At 41.7% G+C, this 16,028-nt stretch overlaps 1 pseudogene; it reads left to right on the forward strand.

Moving 5' to 3' along the window:
• The first annotated feature begins 10,597 nt into the window (after window positions 1–10,597).
• On the forward strand, window positions 10,598–15,760 carry LOC139558901 (tRNA-dihydrouridine(47) synthase [NAD(P)(+)]-like; annotated as a pseudogene).
• Window positions 15,761–16,028: the final 268 nt, after the last annotated feature.

A 16,028-nucleotide genomic window follows, 5' to 3' on the forward strand; every position in this document is an offset into this window, starting at 1 on the left:
TTCACAGACTTCACAGAAAGTGTGACCTCTTCCTAAATATTTGGGCACATGATACATTTTGTGTATTGTTTCCTAGGAACAAGGGGTGGCTCAACTAACTCTTGGCACAACTTATCCCACTCTCCCCTATGCAATCTAACCTCCATTCAAGTTTTGAGGGCAAGGCTTTTTTGACAAAACAAGCCATTGTATACCAAAGCATGTCATAATCAATAACGACTAGAATCCTTTCTTTCCTCATTTAAAGCATATTTGTCATGGCCATGTTTCAACCAAAAGCAAAGTCCATTAAGTTTCACTAAAGCCAGTTCACTGTCAGATTTTGTATTTTATCCAACCATCATTCCAAACCGTGATTTCCATGACAAAAAAGTGAGACTTGTCCAAACACCTGTCCAGGGATTTCTGAGAGGGAATCACATTGTTTACCATACAGCTGTGCTCTTGTTGAGCTTTGAGTCAGGACCACTCGAATGCTATTAACATTTTCCAATTAAGTCCTTCTCAAGCAGCAATTGTGTCCCCATTTTATCAGCAGCCCTCTTAAAGTGCAATTGAGGTGTGTGTGCGTGTGCGTGTGCGTGTGTGTGTGTGTTTGGAGGAGATTTGGTGGTGGGGGGGACATTGAGGAGTGTGTTGATGGATGAATGTTAGTGAGGTGGGAGAGAGCGAGTGGGCATTTGTGTGTTGGGGCGGGGGGTATTCATCCAAGAAAAGCTCAAAGACGCTTACAAATCTCTTTGCACCTGCCAGTTATTTCAAATGTAATCCTTACCCTTAATGATGGTCATTTGCTTTGCGGTCACTCGTCATTATAACCTACTGTTAGATTTCTCTGCTTTGACACCCTAACTATCCATTCAGCAGCTGCTTGGTGTAAAGGACTTTTTCTCTTGTTGGTAAGACGCTTCCATTGTTTCAGTGGTCAGCCACAATGATATACAGTGCCTTGCAAAAGTATTCATCCCCCTTGGCGTTTTCCTATTGTGTTGCATTACAAACTGTAATTTAAATGGATTTTTATTTGGATTTCATGTAATGGACATACACAAATAGTCCAAATTGGTGAAGTGAAATGAAAAAAATTACTTGTTTTTCAAAAAAAACTAAAAAATGTAAAACAGAAAAGTGGTGCGTGCATATGTGTCACGGCCGTTGAATGAAGAGGACCAAGGTGCAGCGTTGTGTTGCGTACATATTATTTTATTTATATGACGCCGACAAAAACAATAAACAGTCCCAAAAAAACGTGAAGCTAAAGGCTATAGTGGCAACAAACAAAGACAACTTCCCACCAAGACAGTATGGTTCTCAATCAGAGACAACGATAGACAGCTGTCCCTGATTGAGAACCCTACCCGGCCAAAACATAGAAATACAAATAATAGAACGAAAGAACATAGAATACCCACCCCAAATCACACCCTGACCAAACCAAACCAAATAGAGACATAAAAGGTCAGGGTGTGACAATATGTATTCACCCCCTTTGCTATGAAGCCCCTAAATAAGATATGGTGCAACCAATTACCTTCAGAAGTCACATAATTAGTTAAATAAAGTCCACCTGTGTGCAATCTAAGTGTCACATGATCTGTCACATGATCTCAGTATATATACACCTGTTCTGAAAGGCCCCAGAGTCTGCAACACCACGAAACAAGGGGCACCACCAAGCAAGTGGCACCATGAAGACCAAGGGGCTCTCCAAACAGGTCAAGGACAAAGTTGTGGAGAAGTACAGATCAGGGTTGGGTTATAAATAAATATCTGAAACTTTGAACATCCCACGGAGCACCATTAAATCCAATATTAAAAAATGTAAAGAATATGACACCACAACAAATTTGAGACTGCTGTACACCAGCGGAGCCAATCCAACTTGAAAGTTTTGCCTTGAAGAATGGGCAAAAATCCCAGTGGCTAGATGTGCCAAGCTTATAGAGACATACCCCAAGAGACTTGCAGCTGTAATTTCTGCAAAAGGTGGCTCTACAAAGTATTGACTTTTTTTTTGGGGGGGGGGGGGTGAATAGTTATGCACGCTCAAGTTTTCTGTTTTTTTGTATTATTTCTTGTTTGTTTCACAATAAAAAATATTTTGCATCTTCAAAGTGGTAGGCATGTTGTGTAAATCAAATGATACAAACCCCCCCCAAAATCTATTTTAATTCCAGGTTGTAAGGCAACAAAATAGGAAAAATGTCAAGGGGGGTGAATACTTTCGCAAGCCACTGTATACCTATACCGGTATGCCATCAAGCCCTGGAGTTTTTCCAGACTGAAAGGATTTAATAGCCTCAAAGTTATTCCTACTTTCGCAAGCCACTGTATCACAAATATTAGGCAGATTCTTGTAGTTATCACACCCACCACCACCCCTCTCATTAGTGTTCCACTCCGTTTTGATTGTAATACCCTATTTTGAGTGTGAGATTTTTATGTCTCTGTAATCATCCTTGTAGACAGAGTAGATAGAAAGAAAAGGTTTCCCTATGTAGAGGCTTCAATCATGCTTGTAGATATAGAGGCTTAAATATATAGGCTTCAATCATCCTTATAGACAGAAATACAAGGTTTCTCTATATAGAGGCTTCAATCTAGCAAATACTTTGACTACAGTCAGATAGTCTCCCCCCTCTTCCCCCTTTCAAAAAGCTTCCCTACTTGTGTTCACTGCAAGCACACATCAATGAATGCCCGGTGGTGAGGCTTGTGCAAATAACCTGCTGGGCGCTGATAAAAGGATTAATACCGAAAGTTCCTAATCTGCAAAATTACAAATTAAATTCTTCTATTAAAAAAGGATCACCCAGGAGTTGGCTGCTGCTCTTCCTCACGCATTTGATTCCCCCTCTGGCGTGCTGCGTATATGGAGTGATATTAGTGCCAACAGAAACGTGCTATTCTAGCTATAGAGTGTGAGTCAGAGAGATGCTTCGACTTCTGTCTTGGCAAACTGCTTTTGTTTGATAATTTTAGAGCAAGAAGTATTGTGAGTAATCATCAGAGCATGGATGGAGGGGGGGATTCATCTAGAAATTGAATGAGCAGGGTTGCTATGTGCATTGAACTGAATGTTTGAATGTTGAACTATGCTGGTCAGATGGCTGGTATTTTCAAGTCATTGTTGCTTAACACAACATTTCATGCTTCTCTGTGTTCTATAAAAGACAATTGATTATATTCTATGGGTATTTAGGAAAAACAGTACATGTGAAGTCATAGCCATGGGAATTAGGCATGATGAAGGTGCTGCAGGAGCCCCTGAAAAATAATTTAAAACTTTTTTCAAAAAAGTAGTGCACTGGGCCTTTAAAATGTGTTGTATTAGCGGACCGATATAGCGTAGCACAGGCAAACATATTTTTTTCAGCGCCCCAACCCCTTGAAAATACAACAAAAAAATATGCACCACCCCCAACCTATTTCCCATGGCTATGTGTGAAGTAGAAAAGCTCTAGTCATTTTGTTTCTAAAGAAGAGGTTGATAAAAGTCAATCTTGCCTGATGACACCCTACAGTGCATAATGTACATTTACATTTACATTTAAGTCATTTAGCAGACGCTCTTATCCAGAGCGACTTACAAATTGGTGCATTCACCTTATGATATCCAGTGGAACAACCACTTTACAATAGTGCATCTAACTCTTTTAAGGGGGAGGGGGGGGTTAGGAGGATTACTTTATCCTATCCTAGGTATTCCTTAAAGAGGTGGGGTTTCAGGTGTCTCCGGAAGGTGGTGATTGACTCCGCTGATGTACTAATACCAAATTAGCAGCAGGCCCTGATGAAGTATTCAGTCCCAGTGTCTACCCACATTTTTATTAGTGTGCCTATAGAGATGTATCTACAGTATCTATGTATGATCTTTTTTGACGACTACCACAATGATATAGGTAGAGGAAATTTGACCCCTGCAGTTGATCATGTTACAAATGAAATTCATGAATAAATATCGGCTATGAAAGCCAACTTACAGTTACTCCTGAGGTGCTGACCTGTTGCACCCTCTACAACCACTGTGAATATTATTATTTGACCTTGCTGGTCATCTATGAACGTTTGATCATCTTGCCCATGTACTGTTATAATTTCCACCCGGCACAGCCAGAAGAGGACTGGCCACCCCTCAGAGCCTGGTTTCTCTCTAGGTTTCTTCCTAGGTTCCTGCTTTCTAGAGAGTTTTTCCCTAGCCACCTTGCTTCTACATCTGCATTGCTTGCTGTTTGGGGTTTTAGGCTGGGTTTCTGTATAGCACTTTGTGACATCGGCTGATGTAAAAAGGGTTTTATAAATATATTTGATTGAGTGATTGATGACAATAAATACATTCCAGTTGCATTCCAATCCTCCACTATCCACTTAGATGTGCATAGATGTAAAAGTACTGGATAGGTGATAGCAGCATGGCAGCAGCTCCATAATAAACGGCATCGACTCATTGCACTTCAATTTAAACATGCATTTTCACAGTGCAAAAAGAAGGCCGTTGTCAAATTGTTGACTCACTTTAACTCTAAATGTTGTTTTGGAAACCCAATTAATACGCTTAACAAAATAGAGCCTCTGGTATGATCCTATGTCTATGGGTATGATGGTTAAACCAGCCATCCTCTGAAGAATCTTCCCATCTCATCATCGGAGCTCTGCTGTGTGCTCTGTTGAGACAGAGGATTACATGGTTTACGACATAACAATGAGACACTTGATTTATGCTGCACTCAGATGTAGGAAATTACACTTGTATTACTGTTTGCTACATGCTGAATGTGAATATGTGCCAAAAGATTAACCACAGTTCCATATTTGCATAAATCCACAGAGAAAAATATATTAAGTAATGAAATAGGCAACATGTATGGTAACCAAGGGATTAGAATGTGTTTTAACTTGTGTTGGATATAGGCCTAACTGCCCAAAACGAAACACTTATCGAAAAGTTCCAAGGATGCACAATATCTCTCTCTTCCTCTATCCTACTTTACTCACTTCATTGAACCCAAAGTTAATTTGACTGAGAAAAATTATTTGCTTTTCAAAACTGGAGTTAAAAACACAATCTATCCCAATTTTTGTATTCAATAGAGGGTTGTTTTGAAATCATATCAGCCTCACCAAAGTTTGACATACAATAAAAGGAGGTAAAATCAGCAACAGTGGTCAGCATTCCAGAATGTTCGTTCTTCACATATTTTATTTCCTCATGCAGTTATCTACCACTAGGCTATATCTCAAGGTTATAACATTTAGGGACATCCAGTGCAATGAGGCACTGTGTAACAATATACAGCTCAATTAAAATGAAGCCACATTGCGGTAGTTACCCATTCTGGGCAAATAAAACCACATAACAGAAGGGTTTGTGATACTGTAAAAAACATTACTAGCCTACTACAGTTTGGGTTGTTCCACAAAGAGTGCTTTTTGCGTCCCTTTCCGTCCCTTTGATATTTTAAGTAGAAATTCTGCACCAATATTGAATTTTAAAAGCCTGATATATTAAATTAAGAAGTGCCATTTAATATAGACCACATGGAGAATTCAATAAATCATATTTTTTTTTACATGAACAAAGGCTTGCTAAAGTGCAGAAATTCTGCATTTTGGAATGTCCCTCTGTCAACACTGTGTCACTTCTAGGAAGATTTCAATCCACTTAATCCAAAAATGTATCCACGTTTCACCATTATTGTAAAGCCTCAGTTATTGTATTGCTTTGACAGTCATTTCTGAAGATGATTATTTATTTAATGTGATTAGTGATTAATTTGTCTGTCCCTCATTTTAAGGTCCACCCTGTTACATGAACTGATCTCTCATTTTAATATGGTGATTTTCTTTCAAAATGTTTTTTTAACAGGCTAGAAATGTTTTAGCAATGTAAAAAAAATGGTGAAGCTTGCATTCAATTGCCACTCCCTGAATATGTTCTCTTAATGAAAAGAATGTTAAAATTTGGTGAAATCAAACATTTGTAATTTTTTTACCAAGTTATACTTCTCAAATGGCTCACATAGATGTTTTCAGAATATGATGTTTGGGTGCAGTTTGTAAAGACAACTAATAAGCATTGCTTTGATGGCTTGTAATGAATTTCAGAGAGAAGACTTTACCCATAGTTAACTGTTGTCATCTGTAGTGTTAAACTAATTCCCATAAGATTGGTGTATTTGATAAGTCATAAATAAATTATGATCTATTAACTCTTGTATTAATGTTTTCACTTCACAAGGACATGCAAGCCTCAACATGAGCATGATGTTATCAGGCAAAAACAGAATACTTTCAAAAAAAGGGGTAGTTATTGCTGTGACATGTGTTTTAGTAAGTTTGCCTTTGGGCATTTTGACAATGGAAGTGATAGGTACAAAGAATTTATGAAGCCGTCATGAATCACATACTGGTTTGACTTTGCACGGGCAATAACATAACATCATTTCTACATAAGGCATTCATCAAAACTGGTTACTCAAAAACACCTTCTGTCCCCTGCAATGAGAGATCATGTTTGAAGCAATGCATTAGCAACATACAGTATTTTATCTAACATCCCTCTCATTTAGGTATTTATTTAGGACTTATTTTATGATTTTGTTATTTACACTGAACAAAAATATAAACGCAACATGTAAAGTGTTGGTCCCATGTTTCATAAGCTGAAATAAAAATAACCCAGAAATGTTCCATACGTCTGAAAAGCTTATTTCTCTCAAATTTTGTGCACAAATTTGTTTACATCCCTGTTAGTGAGCATTTCTCTTTTGTCAAGATAATCCATTCACCTGACAGGTGTGGCAGGTGAAGAAGCTGATTAAACAGCATGATCATTACACAGGTGCACCTTGTGCTGGGGACATAAACGGACACTCTAAAATGTGCAGTTTTGTCACACAACACAATGCCACAGATGTCTGAAGTTTTGATGGAGCATGCAATTGGCATGCTGACTGCAGGAATGTCCACCAGAGCGGTTGCCAGAGAATTTGATGTTATTTTCTCTACCATAAGCAGCCTCCAATGTCGTTGTAACTCATCCTTGACCGCTGGCTACGTCCCTTCCGTCTTCAAGAGAGCGAGAGTTGCACCCCTTCTGAAAAAACCTACACTCGATCCCTCCGATGTCAACAACTACAGACCAGTATCCCTTCTTTCTTTTCTCTCCAAAACTCTTGAACGTGCCGTCCTTGGCCAGCTCTCCTGCTATCTCTCTCAGAATGACCTTCTTGATCCAAATCAGTCAGGTTTCAAGACTAGTCATTCAACTGAGACTGCTCTTCTCTGTGTCACGGAGGCGCTCCGCACTGCTAAAGCTAACTCTCTCTCCTCTGCTCTCATCCTTCTAGACCTATCGGCTGCCTTTGATACTGTGAACCATCAGATCCTCCTCTCCACCCTCTCCGAGCTGGGCATCTCCGGCGCGGCCCACGCTTGGATTGCGTCCTACCTGACAGGTCGCTCCTACCAGGTGGCGTGGCGAGAATCTGTCTCCGCACCACGTGCTCTCACCACTGGTGTCCCCCAGGGCTCTGTTCTAGGCCCTCTCCTATTCTCGCTATACACCAAGTCACTTGGCTCTGTCATATCCTCACATGGTCTCTCCTATCATTGCTATGCAGACGACACACAATTAATCTTCTCCTTTCCCCCCTCTGATAACCAGGTGGTGAATCGCATCTCTGCATGTCTGGCAGACATATCAGTGTGGATGACGGATCACCACCTCAAGCTGAACCTCGGCAAGACGGAGCTGCTCTTCCTCCCGGGGAAGGACTGCCCGTTCCATGATCTTGCCATCACGGTTGACAACTCCATTGTGTCCTCCTCCCAGAGTGCTAAGAACCTTGGCGTGATCCTGGACAACACCCTGTCGTTCTCAACTAACATCAAGGCGGTGACCCGTTCCTGTAGGTTCATGCTCTACAACATTCGCAGAGTACGACCCTGCCTCACGCAGGAAGCGGCGCAGGTCCTAATCCAGGCACTTGTCATCTCCCGTCTGGATTACTGCAACTCGCTGTTGGCTGGGCTCCCTGCCTGTGCCATTAAACCCCTACAACTCATCCAGAACGCCGCAGCCCGTCTGGTGTTCAACTTTCCCAAGTTCTCTCACGTCACCCCGCTCCTCCGCTCTCTCCACTGGCTTCCAGTTGAAGCTCGCATCCGCTACAAGACCATGGTGCTTGCCTACGGAGCTGTGAGGGGAACGGCACCTCCGTACCTTCAGGCTCTGATCAGGCCCTACACCCAAACAAGGGCACTGCGTTCATCCACCTCTGGCCTGCTCGCCTCCCTACCTCTGAGGAAGTACAGTTCCCGCTCAGCCCAGTCAAAACTGTTCGCTGCTCTGGCACCCCAATGGTGGAACAAACTCCCTCACGACGCCAGGTCAGCGGAGTCAATCACCACCTTCCGGAGACACCTGAAACCCCACCTCTTTAAGGAATACCTAGGATAGGATAAAGTAATCCTTCTAACCCCCCCCCCTTAAAAGAGTTAGATGCACTATTGTAAAGTGGTTGTTCCACTGGATATCATAAGGTGAATGCACCAATTTGTAAGTCGCTCTGGATAAGAGCGTCTGCTAAATGACTTAAATGTTGTAGAGAATTTGGCAGTATGTCGTGTAACCACGGCAGCCTAAGACCGCCACATCAGGTTTATTTACCTGCGGGATTGTCTGAGTGGGTGGGCCTGGGCCCAAATGGGTGGGCCTGGGAAGGCATCAGCCCACCCACTTGGGAGCCAGGCCCATTCACTGGGGAGCCAGGCCCAGCCAATCAGAATGCGTTTTTCCTCATAAAAGGGCTTTATTACAGACATAAATACTCCTCAGTTACATCTGTTGTAACTGGCTCCCAAGTGGGTGGGCCGATGCCTTCCCAGGCTGTGCCCCTGCTCAGTTATGTAAAATCCATAGATTAGGGCCTAATGTTTTTATTTACATTGCCTGATTTCCTAATATGAACTGTAACTCAGTAAAATAGTTGAACTTGTTGCATGTTGCTTTTATATTTTGGTTCAGTACACTTGAATAAACAAGGCTAACTGGACTGTAGGCCAGAGAAACAAGAGCCTACAGATATTATTCAGGCTGAAGGATTAACAACCTACCATTTCTCTCTTGAAAGAGCAAAACAAGACCCTTTTCAAAGTTGGTGCCTAGACCTGTTCCCCAGAAAGTTTTACCTCGTGTGACTGAAGTGGTTCATGTTAAATGTAAGCCACTATCACTAGCGGGGGTCTTTCTGCTGAAGGGAAAAGGCCTCTGAATACATAATATAACATGGCTTAAACCTGTGCCGAGAATACAGAAGCACCCACAGTACACACACAAAGTAATTTAACGTATGTTCATCTCAGTAACATCATGCCAGCACACATAGGATGTTTGTTATTGTAGCGACCTCTTTGGATCTCTTGGCGTAACTGGTGTTGCGTTGATAGTTGCTGAACCCGGTTTGGAGTCCCGGTTGGTGCTACCCCGCGAATCTGCTACAATGTTGTGGCGGGGCACCGAAGCGAATTGCGTTCGGCAAGTGGGCGTGGGGATGTGTAGTCAGGCGTCAGGCCATGGATGTGAAGCCATGTAACTATTTTGAGCCCAAATCTTCATCAGGCAACAGCGTCCTCTGTTGTCTGAAATACCAAAATACCTCGACACAATTTTTAAAAACCCGTATTTTTTTTTAAATATCAGCGATGAACATTTCGGTTATCTTTCGGTTTTTAAAGTACTAATTGACCATCGTTGGTTCAAAAAATTGAATTGAATTTCGTTTTAGTTTTTTTGTGAGCTCAATAAAGTTTCACCAGAGATGAATCAGATCAAGCCCAAATATTCGATACAGTTTAGCGCAGAAAACGTGGTAATTAACTACAATGACCATAATCTATTGCAAGCCCACTTGTCAGGTCTGTGTTTCTTTTTATGCTAGCTACATTTTATGCAATCCAGAGGAGAGCAGTTGCTTTGCGAGGTATCTCTGCCTAAAAATACATGATCTAATTGATTGATAGTTGGTATTCAGCAGTCACATGCCTTATATACTTTGAAGAACTACTAAAATGTTGACTTTGTCTTTCATACATTTTTTAATTCTGTGTTGTTACAGCATTCAACCCATATAATGCATAGTGCATTTAATGTTTATCATAATACCTATGGTTATTGCTTTTCAGAATGTGTGCTACTGACACATTGCAGTAGTATTCTGTTGCGGACACATGGATTTCTAGCTAGCCATAATGCATTGTAAGTAAAGATACCACCCATGTTCAAGCCAGCCAAAGGCTGAGCCCAGTGTCTACTCTAAGTGTGCAAGCAAGCAAGCAACTGTCTGCCACGTTAGCAAATAATGCTAGCTAGTTTACCAACTAATCATTACATTTACATTTACATTTAAGTCATTTAGCAGACGCTCTTATCCAGAGCGACTTATAAATTGGTGCATTCACCTTATGATATCCAGTGGAACAACCACTTTACAATAGTGCATCTAACTCTTTTAAGGGGGAGGGGGGGGTTAGGAGGATTACTTTATCCTATCCTAGCCACTATTAGTCTAATGAGATGTTTATTTCAGAGGGATTTATGGAGACTGAGACAACCCCAAATATACCCACAGAAAGCCATGGGCATGGGATGAATGGGACTGATAAAGGCAGAGCTGCCGTTAAAACTCAGTAAGTGTGCTTGGCTGGAACAAAAGCCTGCACCCACAATGGCCCTATGTGAATACAATTGGCCACCCCTGCCCCAGACCATCACCAGTCTGACATGAGTACGGATGGAACAGTTCCATGAATTACTGGACTCTGAAGGGAAGGGTCCTAACGGTGACAAGGCCAGCGGTGATGCAGAACCAAAGGAGACGGCAGAGGACTCTATGGAAGAGTCTCAAGAGAAAAAAATGAAAATGGACCCGGATGAGCAGGAGAGGACGGGGAAACAGGACAGCAAGCGAATGCGAGGGCAGGACAAGTCCAGGCCGCACATGAAACCCACGAGCAACGAAAACAGACTGTCCTTCCATTATTCAGGTAGGAATGCCACTTTAGGGGATAGATGAAAGGGCCAACTACTTTTCATGCAACCTGGGACTTTTCATCTTATAAATCCCCCCAAGTCATTCAGTGATGCTTTTCCTTTACCTATCAGGAGCATGCTCAATTGAGTTTTCTGTAGACCTAATTGTTTATCAACACCAATTTTATATTTTTTTCCCCCCAGGAGCGTGAGACCAAATGTGTCTACGGCGACAAATGCAAGTTCTTCCATGACATTGTGGTGTACATGTGGCAGGTAGCTTAGTGGTTAGAGTGTTGGACTAGTAACCAAAAGGTTGCAAGATTGAATCCCAGAGCTAACGTAAAAATCTGTCGTTAAGCCCCTGAACAAGGCAGTTAACCCACTGTTCCTAGGCCGTCATTGAAAATAATAATTTGTTCTTAACTGACTTGCCTAGTTAAATAAAAGTAAAATAGAAAAATAAACATGGACTCCAAGCCCGCCGACGTTGGAGAGCACTGCTACCTCTGACACTTTTGGGAAGTGCCACTACGGCCTGAGCTGCCAGTTTGCCTGGGCCCACACCAGCGCTGACCTCAAAAACCTGGTGAACGAGGAGCGTGTGAAAGCCATGGAAAGGAGAACGCCAGTGAGGAATAGCCTGGACAAGGACCTACAGTGGCGCCTCCGCAAGAAGGTGGTCCCCTTTACAGCGTCTGACGCCTACATGAAGACCATTTTCAAAGGTGGACACAAAGCAGGAAAAGGCTGCAGCAGCAGAGAACGGTAAGGCTTGGTGGGTCTGCCATTATGTGGGAACGGTATGTCGCCTGGGTTGTATTCATTAGTCACACACCGTAGCAAAATGTTTTGTAACAGAAAATGGTTTGCAACAAAAAGAGTTTCTATTGGACAAATTCAGGTAAGTCCCTCCCCTTTTGCTTCTGTTGTGGTGTGATGTATCACCGACTGATTCGCAGTAATTTCACTGTTTTTAGCTGCAGAATTGGCCATATGTTTTTGTTTGGTCAGTTTTCTTTGTGTACAACTCTCAATGCCAAACTCTACTTCAAGTAGCTTTACAGTTTGTAAGGATTATCAGGTGCAGAGTGTTAGAATAAATTAATGGATTCATTAAATTGTTAAATATTTATAATCTGATTTTCATGCTGATCAGGTGTACATGTTAATTATCTGAGAGTTCAATGTTTTCTCTCCCATAGCTGATAACTGTTGCTCATTGGAGGTTCAGCAATTAGAGGTGACTGGTGACAGTGGCAAGGAAAAAACTGCCTGGCTGGGAAATATAATAGATCTGTGCGATAAAAAATAAAAATAATTTTTTTAAAAGGGGGGAAGCTCTTCCCATGGCTGTGAATTTATTTTATCGTGTCTAGAAGTTTTTCCTTGACAAGTTTACCTTTTGAAAAATTGCAGGTTAGCCAGGAGAACCTGGCTCTAGTGAAGACCATTGGGCGTTGACTGATGCTGATGTCATAAAGCTACTACAATATGAAAAGAAGCTGGTACGTTTGAGCTGCTTGTCTGAAACACAGTGCAAGGTATTTTGTCTTGCATGTCGGGGATCTGAGTGGCACTTTGTATATTAGGCTCATTTAAATATTAACAACCCATTTAATATTAAGAGGTTGTATAAACCAAATAGTACATTTATGAATAGATTGTTTTTTTATTCTTCCTAAAGGTGGACTTCAAAGACAAGCTGTATCTTGCTCCCTTAACAACAGTAAATTGGTCCTTGGAACAGAATTGGCCACTTTCCCAGACTTAGATTATTACTACTCCTGGACTGAAACCCAAGCTCAACTGAAAATCTATTTTTAAAAGAGTTTCTTAGTCCAGGAATAAGCTTCTTCTGGGTCCTGGAAACCGACCCAATGTGCACAGTCTAATGGCTTGATATTTCATACTAACCATACTCCAAAGAGGATCACAACTTTGTGTTTCATATACTCTATGATTTTGTGTGTTGTGTTCTTCATTATGTATTTAAGAATGATTTAATAAAATGTATTCAGTCCTCTCAGTGTGGAAACCTGCCTTTCCGTCGTATATGCAAATGCTTCGGCGCTGCCATTACGTGGGGAGATGGCCATGTGTACCAACCTGCTGCAGGGCCAGTCGTCCGAATGGGCGCTCCTCAAAAGACCAGGCTGAAAGTAATACTTAGATTAGTATTTTTTTTCAACCGGATTAGCAATGATAATCTGAATACTCAGGGAGCATAGGCCATCGATAACTCCTGTCCATTGCACTTTGTTCTGGGCAGTATGCTTAAGCTTGTTCCACCCCATGCCGGTTCTAAAAGTGATAGTCGTGGAAGTGGTAGTAGATCACTCCAAAGTTTCAGACATTTTTTTAGGTTAGTCTATGTCTCTCGTTTGTGTGTGGATCTAGCTATTTGCCTCAGTCTGAAATGAATGGGAAAGATGGGGATCATTTTAGTCCATTTCAGATTTGTCCTCCTGGGAATTTGAGCTCAAAGTAAAGGTATTTGAAACTGTTACATTTTAAAGGTAAAATCCTTAATTGAAACAATAACAAAGTCACCCCACCTATGTTTTTGTAAAAAGCTGAGGGATAGACAGAGCTATGGATGCAAGGACTGACAAGAATGCCAAAATGATAATAAAATAATACAATTACAATTTTAACCATGTTTAGAGGCTATAGTGTTTGTTTACATTTACTTTGTTTAAAACATTGGAGTAAAACAAGCTTATATTTGGGGTTCTGGTGAGGTACAGCAGTTGAACTAAGCTCATGAGGCATTTACAACTTATATTATTTAAGAATCTATGCGTTTAGTTGCTACATTAAAAAAATGTAGCAACTAAGGATTCTAGCTTTAAGGCCTTGGTCTGTACTAAAAGTCTGCTAATTAAAAATTTTAGGTGGAGGGATGCTTTCCTGACGCAATGACCAGATGTACAGAGCTACTCAACAACAACATCGACGTAGACATCAACTCGGGGTGTCCCATTGACCTTGTGTGCAAGAAGGTATAAACTTCTGAACCTATCGCGTGTGGACCAAAATAAGGTATTTCAATGGACATTCTCCATTGAGTTTGCTTTTTAGTCCAGGATTAGTCTTAATCTGTGTCTGGGGAAACCATCCCTCTAAAACAGATGATTAATATGGTCTTCCCTTTCTTTAGGGCGGAGGTTGTGGCCTGATGACGTGCACCAACGAGTTTGAGCAAATCATCCAAGGAATGAACTCTGTAAGCGAATTCCTTATTTGCTCAACGATGGTATTGGAGATGTTGCACTCGATGCAGGCTCAATAAAACGCTCAAAGCATTTGAAAGAAAATAAATATTACTTGAACTCAGTTCTGGTATGTAAAGGGACTTGGTTGTTCTGTCCTCTGGTTCTGGATGTTCCATTGACTGTCAAGATTCGTACCGGCGTTCAGGATAAGGCCAACATCGCGCACAAACTCATCCCAGAGATGAAGAAGTGGGTGGTGTCCATGATCACTGTACGTGTGTCTGAATGTAATGCTGAATCCTAAATCGATCTAGCCTAAGTAAACTGTTGTGTATTGTTGGGGTCTTGGTTGTGTCAGGGATGTGTAGCATAAGAGTAATTTCAAGTATCTATGCAGTTGCATGGCAGGTCCAGGGAACAGCGCTATACCAAGCCAGCTGACTGGGACTGCATTAATACCTGCTCCCAACTCGTTAGCTCCCACTCTTTGGTGAGTTAGATTTAGAGATTTTATTAGTCAGATGCAGATGTAATAACAGTGAAATTCTTAAACTCCGAGCTCCAACAGCGCAAGCCAAAGGGAAGTGAAAGAAACAATAAAAATAATGGTCCCGCTTTAAATGACGCGCAGTTTATAAAGGTTTCATAAATACCACAAATGTTTTACAAATCATCTATAACCGTATGTCATGCTTTATAAAGGGTTCATAAATGTGGCATAACTGTGTGACATGACCAACAATGTAAAATGTGACATAACCTACGATGTTTTTGGTTACTGGCCCAAAGAGCTTAACCGCTAGGCTACCTGCCGCATTTAGCGATATTTCCTGAGAACTCTCTCGGAAGGTAAAAAGGGCGACATTTGATGACCAAGTATTCCAAGTTGGGAGAGCAGAACCTTGCAAGTTCCTGTACATTTCCCCTGTCGCACCACTTGTTGTTGATCATAGAATGGAGCCCTTAGCCTTTGTTCTTGCCAGAGAAAGCCTGCTTTCTGTCCCCTCGATGAACTGTAAAACCCATTGGTTGTATACAATCCGTTTGGTTGTCGAAGGAAAGCCAAGTCTCATTGAAACAATGTATGCTGCAGAATCTGATGTTCCTCTGGAAGGTGATCCTCACACTGAGTTCAAGTTTATTCATTGTTGATTGAACATTGGCGAGTAGTAAGCTCTGTAATGGAGGATGGGTTGCCCGGCATCTCAATCTCACAAAGTGTGTATGTTCCTGCATGCATGTTTGTGTGTGCACCTGTTAAACCTAATCTCTCTTCTATGCAGGTAATGGGGACATTTTGTTTACGATGACGCCATGAAGGCTAGAGAGACTGAAGTTTCGGGTATTATGCTGGCAAGGTTGGTATCTTAATGGAAAAGAATAGACAGTGCATTCGGAAAGTATTGACGGTCCCCAAGAACACAGTGGCCTCCATCATTCTTAAATGGAAGAAGTTTGGAACAACCAAGATTCTTCCTAGAGCTGGCCACGCAGCCAAACTGAGCAATAGGGGGAGAAGGACCTTAATCAGGGAGGTGACCAAGAACCCAATGGTCACTCTGAAAGAGCTCCAGAGTTCCTCTGTGGAGATAGAACCTTCCAGAAGGACAACCATCTCTGCAGCACTCCACCAATCAGGCCTTTATGGTAGAGTGGCCAGACGGAAGCCACTCCTCAGTAAAAGGTACATGACATGACTCTTTGGCCTGAATGCCAAGCATCACGTCTGGAGGAAACCTGGCACCATCCCTACAGTGAAGCATGGTGGTGGCAGCATC

The sequence above is a fragment of the Salvelinus alpinus genome, chromosome 29, assembly GCF_045679555.1.
Source record: "Salvelinus alpinus chromosome 29, SLU_Salpinus.1, whole genome shotgun sequence".
Classification (NCBI taxonomy): domain Eukaryota; kingdom Metazoa; phylum Chordata; class Actinopteri; order Salmoniformes; family Salmonidae; genus Salvelinus; species Salvelinus alpinus.